Below are 15,061 nucleotides of genomic sequence, written 5' to 3' on the forward strand. Positions count from 1 at the left end.
TATTTCCGTTTCCGGAATTATTTTTCGATTCCGATAATATTTCCGATTCAGACAATATTTCCGTTTCCGGCAATATTTCCGATTCCGGCAATATTTCCATTTCCATTAATATTTTCCGATACGTACCATGTTTCCGTTTCCGGCAACATCTACGACTTGGATAATATTTATATTTCCGATACGATCCATATTTCCGTTTCCGGCAATATCATCGTTTCCGGAGTATTCATTTGCTTGCCTTTGACGATCTCAGCTCCCACTGGAACCAAGATCCGTCGATTCCGAATATCCATAGATGGAGTATTTAATGCCATTAAATACTTGATCCGTCTACGTACTATTTGTGTGACCCTACGGGTTCAGTCAAGAGTAAGCTGTGGATTATTATAATTAATTCCACTTGAACTGAAGCGGCCTCTAGCTAGGCATTCAGCTCACTTGATCTCACTGAATTATTAACTTGTTAATTAATACTGAACCTCATTTATTAGACTTAATATTATATGCATACTTGGACCAAGGGCACTATTTCCTTCAGTCACTCACCTGTCCTTAGGGACAAGTGTGCATTACCTAATTCCTTTGTCGCTCGATGCTTGCTCTTGAACATAAGGTAAGAGTTGTCATCCTTATTATGTCCAGAGGTGTTTCTTGGTTTCAGAGTTCAACTGATCAAATAAACATATAATCATAGCCTATGATTCATCCGAGCACGGCCATGCATTTTACAGTTTCTAGCTCTCCGAGTGGCCTTGTACAACTTTTAAGCATCTCATCCCGATTTATGGGAGGACAATCCCAATCTTGTGATCTTGAGATTAGACTTCGTTTGATAGGTGATTACCTGAGAGTTGCCTTTATAGCCTCCTTTTACGGTGCGACGCTTGGTCAACGTCAAAGTAACCAGTTCTCAAACAAGTAATCTCAAATCACTCGGGTATTGAGGATTTAGTGTCTAATAATTTTAATGAAATTTACTTATGACAGATTTTCATCTCTTACAGTAAAGTTTCATAGGTCTGTCCGATACTAGTCTTCCCAAAGTAAGTATCTATGCAAATGATTATGACATTGCCATGTCCACATAGTTCAAGAAACAGAACTACTAGTCATCTTGCATTCTAGTCGTCTAACGTTTTCTATGCGTCCAATTTTATAGAAAACTCCGACCAGGGACCATTTTCAACTTTTGACATTCAAGTTCACTTGATAGACATTTCTTAGTCACAGGACTGGTCCTGACGGTCTATCTTGAATATTTCGTCAAATTGAAAGGACTCATCATTTAATAAACCACAAATTAAATGGAAAATGAATTCTATTCATTTATTGTGAATGATTAACCAATAATGTTTTACAAAGTATTAAACTCTAAAACTTTAAAACATCAAACAAGGACATCAAAGCCATTCTCCAATATGCTTGATTCCCATAGCTGCAGTGTGCGAGTTGTGCTTCGCCTGCGGCAGAGGTTTAGTCAATGGATCTGATATGTTGTCATCAGTTCCAATGTTGCTTATCTCGACTTCTTTTCTTTCAACGAACTCTCGTAGAAGGTGAAATCTACGAAGTACATGCTTGACTCTTTGGTGGTGTCTAGGCTCCTTTGCCTGTGCAATAGCTCCGTTATTATCACAATACAGGGCTATTGGTCCTTTAATGGAGGGGACTACACCAAGTTCACCTATGAACTTCCTTAGCCATATAGCTTCCTTTGCTGCTTCATGTGCAACAATGTACTCCGCTTCAGTTGTAGAATCCGCAATGGTGCTTTGCTTAGCACTTTTCCAGCTTACTGCACCTCCTTTGAGGCAGAAGACAAACCCAGACTGTGATCTGAAATCATCTTTGTCGGTTTGGAAACTTGCGTCCGTATAACCTTTAACAATTAATTCATCATCTCCACCATAGACCAGGAAGTCATCTTTGTGCCTTTTCAGGTACTTCAGAATATTCTTGGCAGCAGTCCAATGTGCCTCTCTTGGGTCTGACTGGTATCTGCTCGTAGCACTGAGTGGATACGCAACATCCGGGCGTGTACATATCATAGCATACATTATTGAACCAATCAATGATGCATACGGAATCCCATTCATTCGTCTACGCTCATCAAGTGTTTTTGGGCACTGAGTCTTGCTTAGAGTCATTCCATGAGACATGGGTAGGTAGCCTCGCTTGGAGTCTGCCATCTTGAACCTATCAAGTACTTTATTGATATAAGTGCTTTGACTAAGTCCAATCATCCTTTTAGATCTATCTCTGTAAATCTTGATGCCCAATATGTACTGTGCTTCTCCTAGATCCTTCATCGAAAAACATTTCCCAAGCCAAATCTTGACAGAGTTCAACATAGGAATGTCATTTCCGATAAGTAATATGTCGTCGACATATAATACTAGAAAAGCAATTTTGCTCCCACTGACCTTCTTGTATACACAAGATTCGTCTGCGTTCTTGATAAAACCAAAGTCACTGACTGCTTCATCAAAACGTATATTCCAGCTCCTGGATGCCTGCTTCAATCCGTAGATTGATTTCTTTAGCTTGCATACCTTTTTAGCATTCTTTGGATCCTCAAAACCCTCAGGCTGTGTCATAAACACAGTTTCTGTTAAAACGCCGTTTAAGAAAGCGGTTTTGACATCCATCTGCCATATTTCGTAATCGTAATATGTAGCGATTGCTAACATTATCCGAATAGACTTTAGCATTGCAACTGGTAAAAAGGTTTCATCGTAATCCACACCGTGCACTTGCCTGTAACCTTTTGCAACCAATCTAGCTTTGAAAACTTCAAGTTTCCCATCCTTGTCCTTTTTCAGTTTGAAAACCCATTTGCTTCCAATGGCTTGGTAGCCATCTGGCAAATCGACCAAATCCCATACTTGGTTTTCAGACATGGAGTCTAATTCAGATTGCATGGCTTCATGCCATTGCTTGGAGCTAGGGCTCGTCATAGCTTGTTTGTAAGTCGCAGGTTCATCACTTTCAAGTAATAGAACGTCATAGCTCTCGTTCGTCAAAATACCTAAGTACCTTTCCGGTTGAGATCTATATCTCTGCGATCTACGCGGGGTTATATCTCTAGATTGTCCATGATTCTCACCAGAAACTTCTAAAGATCTCTGAGTTTCATCCTGAATGTCATCTTGAGCATTCTCTAGAGTTTGTTGTTCGACTCGAATTTCTTCGAGGGTCTACTTTTCTCCCACTTGTCATTTTGGAAATGTGATCCTTTTCCAAAAAGATACCATCTCGAGCAACAAACACCTTGTTCTCAGATGTATTGTAGAAGTAATACCCCTTTGTTTCCTTTGGATAGCCCACAAGGATACATTTGTCAGATTTTGGATGAAGTTTGTCTGAAATTAATCGTTTGGCGTATACTTCACATCCCCAAATCTTAAGAAAATACACTTTTTGGAGGCTTTCCAAACCATAACTCATATGGAGTCTTTTCAACAGCTTTAGACGGAGCTCTATTTATAGTGAGTGCGGCTGTATTTAGTGCATGTCCCCAAAATTCTATTGGAAGTTCGGCCTGACCCATCATTGATCTAACCATGTCTAGCAAGGTTCTGTTCCTCCGTTCTGACACACCGTTCCATTGTGGTGTTCCAGGAGGAGTTAATTCTGATAGAATTCCACATTCTTTCAGATGGTCATCAAATTCATAGCTCAGATATTCACCGCCTCTATTAGACCGCAGTGCCTTAATCTTCTTGCCTAATTGATTCTCTACTTCACTCTGAAATTCCTTGAATTTGTCAAAGGATTCAGACTTATGCTTCATTAGGTAGACATAACCATATCTACTGAAGTCATCAGTGAAAGTGATAAAGTAGCTGAAACCACCCCTAGCATTTGTACTCATTGGTCCACATACATCTGTATGGATTAAACCCAATAGTTCAGTTGCTCTTTCTCCAACTTTAGAGAAAGGTTGCTTTGTCATTTTGCCAAGTAAACATGATTAGCACTTGCCATAATCCTCTAAGTCAAATGGTTCTAGAATTCCTTCCTTTTGAAGTCTTTCCATGCGTTTCAAGTTAATATGGCCTAATCGACAATGCCACAGATAGGTGAGATCTGAATCATCCTTTTTGGCCTTTTTGGTATTTATGTTATAAACTTGTTTGTCGTGATCTAATAAATAAAGTCCATTGACTAATCTAGCAGATCCATAAAACATCTCTTTAAAATAAAACGAACAACTATTGTCTTTTATTAAAAAGGAAAATCCCTTAGCATCTAAGCAAGAAATAGAAATGATGTTTTTAGTAAGACTTGGAACATGGAAACATTCTTCCAGTTCCAAAACTAGCCCAGAGGGAAACGACAAATAATAAGTTCCTACAGCTAATGCAGCAATCCGTGCTCCATTTCCCACTCGTAGGTCGACTTCACCCTTGCTTAACTTTCTACTTCTTCTTAGTCCCTGTGAATTGGAACATAAGTGTGAGCCACAACCAGTATCTAATACCCAAGAAGTTGAATTAACAAGTGTACAGTCTATAACGAAAATACCTGAAGATGGAACGACTGTTCCGTTCTTCTGATCTTCCTTTAGCTTTAAGAAATCTCTCTTCCAATGCCCCTTCTTCTTGCAGTAGAAGCATTCGGATTCAGAAGTGGGTTGACTGACCTTCCTCTTTTCAGACTTGGCGCCAGTTTGCTTAGTTGGGCTGGCCTTGTTGCCACCTTTCTTAGCATCCCTCTTCTTTCCAGATTTCTTGAACTTGCCCCCACGCACCATAAGCACATCTTGCTTATCACTTTTGAGCGTCTTTTCAGCGGTCTTCAGCATACCGTGAAGCTCAGTGAGCGTTTTGTCCAGACTATTCATACTGTAGTTCAGTTTGAATTGATCATACCCGTTATGAAGAGAATGGAGGATGGTGTCTACAGCCATTTCCTGAGAGAATTGCTGATCCAGCCGACTCATATTCTCAATGAGTCCAATCATTTTGAGAACATGTGGACTTACGGGCTCGCCTTTCTTAAGCTTGGTCTCAAGAATTTGCCTATGAGTCTCGAATCTTTCGACCCGAGCCAGATCTTGGAACATGTTCTTTAACTCACTGATGATCGTAAAAGCATCTGAGTTGATGAACGTTTTCTGTAGATCTGCACTCATGGTTGCAAGCATTAGACATTTCACATCCTTGTTGGCATCAATCCAACGATTGAGGGCTGCCTGAGTGACCCCTTCGCCTGCGGCTTCGGGCATCGCCTCTTCCAGGACATACTCCTTTTCTTCCTGCATAAGAACTATTTGCAAGTTCCTTTGCCAGTCAAGGAAGTTTTTCCCGCTCAACTTCTCCTTTTCGAGAATTGATCGAATATTGAATGAATTGTTGTTTGCCATAATTAAAACTACAATTGAAAAGAATAAACAAATAAATAATCGTTCACAATTTCTCTTAATAAACTTAAATTCTAGCATACATGCATAATTCAATGTTCATTAAGCATTTTATTCAAGTTATGTGTTCCGGCAGGTGTGAATAAAATGATTCCAAGATCCTAAAAACCATTGAAGAATTAAGCACATTATGTATTTAGACTTAATTCTAAAATCTTTTAGGTAAGCAAAAGCCTTTTGCTAATAGTCTAGAAACTACTCTTGGTTGATAGGTACGTCTAAGAATTTATTAGGTAAACCTATCGATTTTTCCACGACATAAAAGGACTCCTTACTTATATCGTTGAGTTTCACCAAAACTAACATGTACTCATAATTATTTGTGTACCTTACCCCTTTAGTATCGATAAGTAACACCTCGCTATGGCCGAAAACTATTACTAAGATCCATTAAAAAAGGATATCCAAGTAAGTGTTATTTTGGCATGGCACCTTTTAACTCAATTTTTAAGTTTGGAACTTAAGGCTCTTACTATGTTGGTTAGATTTTAAGTGAACTAAAATCCTTAATAATGCAACATAATCAAGCTTCGATCTCATGCATATTTAAGACATATTTAAAAGCAATAAATAACTTAAAACATGCATAAGATAAATGTGATCTAGTATGGCCCGACTTCATCTTGAAGCTTCAACTTCAAAGTCCGTCTTGAAAATCTCCGTGGGAGGCGCCATTTTCTTCAAATAGGATAAGCTATAATTAAACTAATTACAACTATTTGATGGTACGCAGACCTTATTTTAATTGAAAAACAAATTTGGTGCTTTAGACCAATTACATTCAAATTAATGGTACGCAGACCATATTTTCTATCCTATTTGGGCCATACTAGTCACTTCATAACCTGCAAAACAGTACATATACAATATATATACCATTCACCCATTCATTATCATGAATGGCCCACATAGCTGGTTAGTAAAACACGTTATGCATCATATAAATATTTGCAGCAATTAATCAAGGGCACCAATAATCTACCAATTATTCAGTCCTTATTAATTCTAATCAAGTTGTTTAACCTTAAAGGATTTGTAGACCTAATCAAGAGTTTATGACTAAAATTTCTCCCACTTAAACCAATAAATTCATATGCTTTACTAATTTTAAACATAAAAATGTACTTCTAGTCTAACCGGAAACATACGAATTTAATTAAAATTTAAAGCTCATATAAATTTATAATTGAATCCACTTATTTAATTTATTTTTCAGTTGGATTTAAATTAAATCAATGTTTTTAATTTTAGTAAAATAATTAGAATAAATTAAAATTTATAATAATTATAATATTCAAAATTAAAATCCAAGAAAACAATTTAAATTATTAATTTTAAAATTAATTTAAATTACATGAACTGAAAATCTCAAATTAAAATTTAAAACGATTTAATCATAACACAAGGTACGCACATCACCACGCAACGCACAACCATAGGCCACACGCACACGCAGCCATCGCTGGCCACGATGCGCGCAGCCTTTGTGCTGTGTCGCGTCTGCTGCTGCTCACCCTCGCAAGGCAGTGCGCGCTGTGGCGCAGCTCGCTTGCTGCCCACACGCGACTGTTCGCTTGCCTTGCCCCTCGCCCTCGCCCATCGCATAGCACACACGGCCATCTCCTTTGCTTCGCGCGCGCGCCACGCTATGTTGCTCGCTGCATTCGTACCGCACGGGCGACGAGCTCCCTTGCTCGTCGTCGCGTGCCCGCACTATACAACACCCCTTAAGGGTAACACGTAGCTTCCATTGCTTTGTGCGTGCAACATTCATGAGCGTTTTCATAAAAATTTAAAATTTAAAATTAATGACGAATTAATACAACATATTAATTTCATAATTTTAGGGCGAAAAATCGAAAATTTATTAATCAATTAATTTCCGATTAACATGGATTCAAATCTAGGTCATAAAAATTAAAAATTTAACATAAATTAACAATTTTTATGGTGGATTTTAATCATGGGTACCTAATTAAATTATTAATTAATTATGAAAAACAAATCAATTCTAAATTATTCGAATTTCAACAAATTAATCATAATTACAAATTAGGTTGTATAATTAACAAGTCTAGGCATTCATAATTGTTAAACATATACATTAGGTCAATCAAAAACTCAAGATTTATCAACAAGAATCGCAAATACTTAATTTAACATCTTAAATTTACAAACTTTTGCGTTCGAAAAACTAAAACCTCCGAAAAGTCATAGTTAGGCTTCGAATTTGGGAATTTTGGGTTCGGCCGAAAAATACTACTTTTGTCAAAATTTAAGAATGCCTTTTACATGCGGAATTGACACAAAAATCACTCGATTTGGATGAGTAATGAAGAAACTGCCGAAAAACTGCGTACATATAATTAAATAAACGCAATTTGCAATTAATTACGAAAATTAATCACCCCTTTAATTCTTTGCAAATTTGTAAAATTTAACCATGTTCATGCAATTTAGATTATGAAAATAATAAGAGGCTCGTGATACCACTGTTAGGTTATGATACATATGAATAAACATAAATCATGCGGAAAAACCATAAAGCCAGGAAACATATTATTTACACATAATCATATAGCATAATTTAGATGCATACACTTTGTAGCGTGCCCTCCCTAGCTGCGCCCGAACCGAACAAGAACAAGTCTTTAGGACTCCAAGTGTCGTCCCTCCGTAGATAGTCCACAGGACGTCCGGATCTGCCTTAAGATTGACCAACTAGAATCGCCCTTAAGGTACTATAATTTTCGGGTATTATAGGGAAATAATATGACTGAATTTTTGCTCTCAAAAATGTCACTTTGAATACTTGAAAAACTCGTTATAAATTGTGAACCCAGGCCACATATTTATAGGGGTATGGAAAGAGAATTGGAATCCTACTAGGATACGAATTAATTAAATTAGAATCCTAGTAGAACTCTTATTTAATTAATTTATCTTTTAGGATTAGGAATTTAATCATTAAACGAATCCTATACGCTTTAGGTTTCGTATGTGAACACAAACACACACGCATGCACAGCAGCCCACGAGGGGCGCCATGCGCGAGCGCGCACAGCCCGAGCAACGCAGCCCAATTGCCACAGTGAAGGAAATAATGCCCTTGGTCCAAGTATGCATTCTATGTTAAGTCTAATAAATGCGGTTCAGTATTAATTAACAAGTTAATAATTCAGTGAGATCAAGTGAGCTGAATGCCTAGCTAGAGGCCGCTTCAGTTCAAGTGGAATTAATGATATTAATCCACAGCTTACTCTTGACTGAACCCGTAGGGTCACACAAATAGTACGTAAACGGATCAAGTATTTAATGGCATTAAATACTCCATCTATGAATATTCGGAACCGACGGATCTTGGTTTCAGTGGGAGCTAAGATCGTCACAGGCAAGAAATGAATACTCCGGAAACGATGATATTGCCGGAAACGGAAATATGGATCGTATCGGAAATATAAATATTATCCAAGTCGTAGATGTTGCCGGAAACGGAAACATGGTACGTATCGGAAAATATTATCGGAAATGGAAATATTGCCAGAATCGGAAATATTGCCGGAAACGGAAATATTGTCAGAATCGGAAATATTACCGGAATCGGAAAATAATTCCGGAAACGGAAATATTAAATATTTGTTCGAAACGGAAATTAATTCCGGAATCGGAAATATTAAATATTGTTCGTATCAGAAATGAATTCCGGAATCGGAAAATTTAATCGGAAGCGCATCGTACGAATAAGCATCGGACGAGGCCTGCCGGACGAGGCCCAGCACGAAGCCAGGCCATCGCCCAGCAAGCCAAGCGCGCCGCACAAACAGCCACGCCAGGCCCAGCGCAAGGCCAGGCCCAGCAGGCTGCGCAGCGCGCACAGCGCGCACAGCACGCGCAGCGCGCAGCGCGCGCGGGCGCTGCGTGGGCTGCTGCTCGCGCGCACGCATGGGGCCCATCGTGGCTGCCGTTCGTGTGTGTGCAAGTGTTTGTGTTCGTGCACGTTTCCTAAAACATGCAGAGTTCGGTTAATGATTAAATTCCTAATTCTATTTGATAAAATTAATTAAATTAGAGTTCTTGTAGGATTCTAGGTTTAATTAATTTGTATCTGAATAGGATTTCGATTCCCTTCCATACCCCTATAAATATGAGGCTAGGGCTCACAATTTATAACAAGTTTCAAAGTATTCAAAAGTGAGTTTTTTGAGAGAAAATTAAAACACACATCTTGCTCATAAAAGTGCCGAAATTTTCTAGTACCTTAAGGGCGATTCTAGTTGGTCAATCTTAAGGCGGATCCGGACGTGCTGTGGACTATCTACGGAGGGACGACACTTGGAGTCCTAAAGACTTGTTCTTGTTCGGTTCGGGCGCAGCTAGGGAGGGCACGCAACAAAGAGTATGCATCTAAATTATGCTATATGATTATGTGTAAATAATATGTTGTCCTGGGTTAATGGTTGTTTCCGCATGATCTATGTAATGTCATATGTATCATAACCTTACAGTGGTATCACGAGCCCCTTATTATTTTCATAATCTAAATTGCATGAACATGGTTAAATATTACAAATTTGCAAGAATTAAAAGGGGTGATTAATTTTCGTAATTGTTAATTAATTGCAAATTGCGTTTATTTAATTATACGTACGCAGTTTTTCGGCAGTTTCTTCGTTACTCATCCGAATTGAGTGATTTTTGTGTCAATTCCGCATGTAAAAGGCATTCTAAAATGTTACTCATCCGAATTGAGTGATTTTTCTGCCGAACCCAGAATTCTCAAATTCGAAGCCTAACTATGACTTTTCGAAGGTTTTAGTTTTTCGAATGCAAAATTTCGTAAATTTAAAATGTTAAATTAAATATTTGCGATTCTTGTTGATAAATCTTGAATTTTTGATTGACCTACTGCATATGTTTAACAAGTTTGAATGCCTAGTCTTGTTAATTATGCAATCTAATTTGTAATTATGATTAATTTGTTGAAAATTAGAATAATTTAGAATTAATTTGATTTTCATAATTAATTGTAATTTAATTAGAAACCTATGATTAAAAACCACCATAAAAATTGTAAATTTATGATAAATTTTAAATTTATATGACCTAGACTTGAATCCATAACAATCGGAAATCAATTGGATAATAAATTTTCGATTTTTTCGCCCTAAAATTATGAAATTAATATTATTTATTAATTTGTCATTAATTTTAAATATAAATTTTAAATTTTTTTGCGATTCGTTCATAAAACTTGCACGCACGAAGCAATGGACGCTTCGTGTTACCCTTAAGGGGTGTTGTATAATGCGGGCATGCGACGACGAGCAAGGGAGCTCGTCGCCCGTGCGGCACGAATGCAATGAGCAAGGGCGTAGTGCACGAGCACAAGGCAGCAGCCCTGCCTTGTGTCGTGTGCCACGAGCAATGGACGAATGGGCATGGGCGAAGGGCGAGCCAAGGCAGTCGCGTGTGGGCAGCAAGCGAGCTGCGCCACAACGCGCGCTGCCTCGCAAAAGAGCGCGCAGCCTCGCGCGCAACGAGCGCAAGCTCGCGTGCCACGAGCGTTGCGCCCAGCATTGCTCGCGCGCACAACGAGCGAGGACTCGCGCGCACAGCCAGCATTGCTCGCGCGCACAGCGAGCGATGTCGCCCGCCCAGCGAGCAATGTCGCGCGCCCAGCGAGCGATGGCTTGCGCGCCCAGCGAGCGATGTCGCGCGCGCACTGCGAGCGATAGCTCGCGTGCGATGAGCGCTGGCGCGCGCAGCGAGCACCAATGCGTGCGGAGGCTTGCGATGGGGATGCAGCAGCTATGCGACGAGCGCATGGGCTGCGCGCACATGGCCAGCAATGGCTGTGTGCGTGCGGCCCATGGGCGTGCAACGCGTAGGGTGTTTGCGTTACGATTAAAGATCGTTTTGAATGTTTAATTTGAAAATTTCAGTTCACGTAATTTTAATTAATTTTAAAATTAATAATTTAAATTATTTTCTTGGATTTTAATTTTGAATATTGTAATTATAATAAATGTTATTTATTCTAATTATTTTACTAAAATTAAAATCATGAATTAATTTAAATACGACTGAAATTAAATTAAATTTTTTGGATTCAATTATAAATTGATATGAGCTTTAAATTTTAATTAAATTTGTATGTTTCCGGTTGGACTAGAAATACATTTTTATGTTTAAAATTAGTAAAGCATATAAATTTATTGGTTTAAGTGGGAGCGCTTTTAGTCATAAACTCTTGATTAGGTCTACAAATCCTTAAGGTTAAAACAACTTGATTAGAATTAATAAGGACTGAATAATTGGTAGATTATTGGTGCCCTTGATTAATTGCTGCAAATGTTTACGTGATGCATAATGTGTTTTACTAACCAGCTATGTGGGCCATTCATGATAATGAATGGGTGAATGGTATATATTGTATATGTACTGTTTTGCAGGTTATGAAGTGACTAGTATGGCCCAAATAGGATAGAAAATATGGTCTGCGTACCATTAATTTGAATGTAATTGGTCTAAAGTACCAAAGTTATTTTTCAATTCAAATATGGTCTGCGAACCATCAAATAGTTGTAATTAGTTATAGCTTATCCTATTTGAAGAAAATGGTGCCTCCCACGGAGATTTTCAAGACGGACTTTGAAGTCAAAGCTTCAAGATGAAGTCGGGCCATACTAGATCACATTTATCTTATGCATGTTTTAAGTTATTTATTGTTTTAAATATGTCTTAAAATGCATGAGATCAAAAGCTTGATTATGTTGCATGATTAAGGATTTTAGTTCACTTAAAATCTAACCAACATAGTAAGAGCCTTAAGTTCCAAACTTAAAAATTGAGTTAAAAGGTGCCATGCCAAAATATACACTTGCTTGGATATCCTTTACATCAATCTAGTAATAGTTTTCGCTCAGCGAGGTGTTACTTATTGATCCTAAAGGGGCAAGGTACACAAATAATTGTGAGTACATGTTAGTTTTGGTGAAACTCAACGATATAAGTAAGGAGTCCTTTTATGTCGTGGCAAATTCGATAGGTTTACCTAATAAGTTCTTAGACGTACCTATCAACCAAGAATAGTTTCTAGACTATTAGCAAAAGGCTTTTGCTTACCTAAGATGTTCTAGGATTAAGTCGACAAACTGTGCTTAGTTCTTCAATGATTTTAGGATCTTGGAATCATTTTATTCACACCTGCCGGAACACATAACTTGAATAAAATGCTTAATAAACATTGAATTATGCATGTATGCTAGAATTTAAGTTTATTAAGAGAAACTGTGAATGGTTATTTATTTGTTTATTCTTTTCAATTGTAGTTTTAATATGGCAAACAACAATCAAAACATCATCATGGGTTCTGAGCTTATGGTCAAGCTGAACCTGACAAATTTTCTTGAATGGGAAGCTAAGCTAGTTGAAATAGTCAAACTCAATGGACTTGAGTATGTACTGTCACATCCCATGCCAAGCTACTATGCCAGAGACATGACCCCTGAGAGATTTTACGCCTGGGATGCGGATCTCAAAAAGGTTATGAGTCTCATGCTGAACAATATCCCTGATGATTGGGCTAAAAGGTTTGTAGCCTATGAACCTTTTACGCTCATCAAGAATCTGAGGGATATCTGTCGTGGAAGTACGGAGGACAGGGACCTGAACGTCCATGAGTTGATTGAATCAATGTCTGGTCTAAAGGTTAGTTCTCCCAACAGGTGTTATAGGATGGAGGTCCAAGAAACACATGTTCAGCTCCTTCGCACTAAACAGAGGGTAGGCGTCCCACTGAGGTTCCATGTGGATCATATGTGTTCATATTTTGATCGCCTAAGTCTACTAGGAACACCAATAAGCGAAAGGATGGCAGTCTCTGTCTTGCTCAATTCACTACACAGTGGGTTTGGTCGCTTCAAGCAACTATACCTAAGTGAACCAAGAGAAGAAACAGTTGCAGAATTTATTCACCTTGTCAGAAAGGCTGAAATAGTACTGGACTGTGAAGCCAAAGATTTACTCAAGGCTAGAAAGAGACCATTCAAGAAAGGTGGAAAGTCCAAGGGCAATGCTAAATCAAAGCAGGACAAGTCCACATCAAGCTGTCTTTATTGTGATGGAATAGGCCATTACAAAAGAGAATGTCCACTTCTAAAGGAAGATCAGAAGAACGGAACAGTCGTTCCATCTTCAGGTATTTTCGTTATAGACTGTATACTTGCTAATTCAACTTCTTGGGTATTAGATACAGGTTGTGGCTCACACTTATGTTCCAATCCACAGGGACTAAGAAGAAGTAGAAAGTTAAGCAAGGGTGAAGTCGACCTGCGAGTGGGAAATGGAGCACGGATTGCTGCATTAGCCGTAGGAACTTACTATTTGTCGTTGCCCTCCGGGCTAGTTTTGGAACTGGAAGAATGTTTCCATGTTCCAAGTCTTACTAAAAACATCATTTCAGTTTCTTGCTTAGATGCTAAGGGATTTTCTTTTTTAATAAAAGACAATAGTTGTTCGTTTTATTTTAAAGAGATGTTTTATGGATCTGCTAGATTAGTCAATGGACTTTATTTATTAGATCACGACAAACAAGTATATAACATAAATACCAAAAAGGCCAAAAAGGATGATTCAGATCTCACCTATCTGTGGCATTGTCGATTAGGCCATATAAACTTGAAACGCTTAGAAAGACTTCAAAAGGAAGGAATTCTAGAACCATTTGACTTAGAGGATTATGGTAAATGCGAATCATGTTTACTTGGCAAAATGACAAAGCAACCTTTCTCTAAAGTTGGAAAAAGAGCAAATGAACTATTGGGTTTAATCCATACAGATGTATGTGGACCAATGAGTACAAATGCTAGAGGTGGTTTCAGCTACTTTATCACTTTCACTGATGACTTCAGTAGGTATGGTTATGTCTACCTAATGAAGCATAAGTCTGAATCCTTTGACAAATTCAAGGAATTTCAGAGTGAAGTAGAGAATCAATTAGGCAAGAAGATTAAGGCACTGCGGTCTGATAGAGGCGGTGAATATCTGAGCTATGAATTTGATGACCATCTGAAAGAATGTGGAATTCTATCAGAATTGACTCCTCCTGGAACACCACAATGGAACGGTGTGTCAGAACGGAGGAACAGAACCTTGCTAGACATGGTCAGGTCAATTATGGGTCAGGCCGAACTTCCATTAGAATTTTGGGGACATGCACTAAATACAGCTGCACTCACTATAAATAGAGCTCCGTCTAAAGCTGTCGAAAAGACTCCATACGAATTATGGTTTGGAAAGCCTCCAAATGTGTCTTTTCTTAAGATTTGGGGATGTGAAGTATACGTCAAACGATTAATTTCAGACAAACTTCATCCAAAATCTGACAAATGTATCCTTGTGGGCTATCCAAAGGAAACAAAGGGGTATTACTTCTACAATACATCTGAGAACAAAGTGTTTGTTGCTCGAGATGGTGTCTTTTTGGAGAAGGATCACATTTCCAAAATGACAAGTGGGAGAAAAGTAGACCTCGAAGAAATTCGAGTCGAACAACAAACTCTAGAGAATGCTCAAGATGACATTCAGGATGAAACTCAGAGATCTTTAGAAGAATCTGGTGAGAATCATGGTCAA

Source organism: Spinacia oleracea, chromosome 2, assembly GCF_020520425.1.
Source record: "Spinacia oleracea cultivar Varoflay chromosome 2, BTI_SOV_V1, whole genome shotgun sequence".
NCBI lineage: Eukaryota > Viridiplantae > Streptophyta > Magnoliopsida > Caryophyllales > Amaranthaceae > Spinacia > Spinacia oleracea.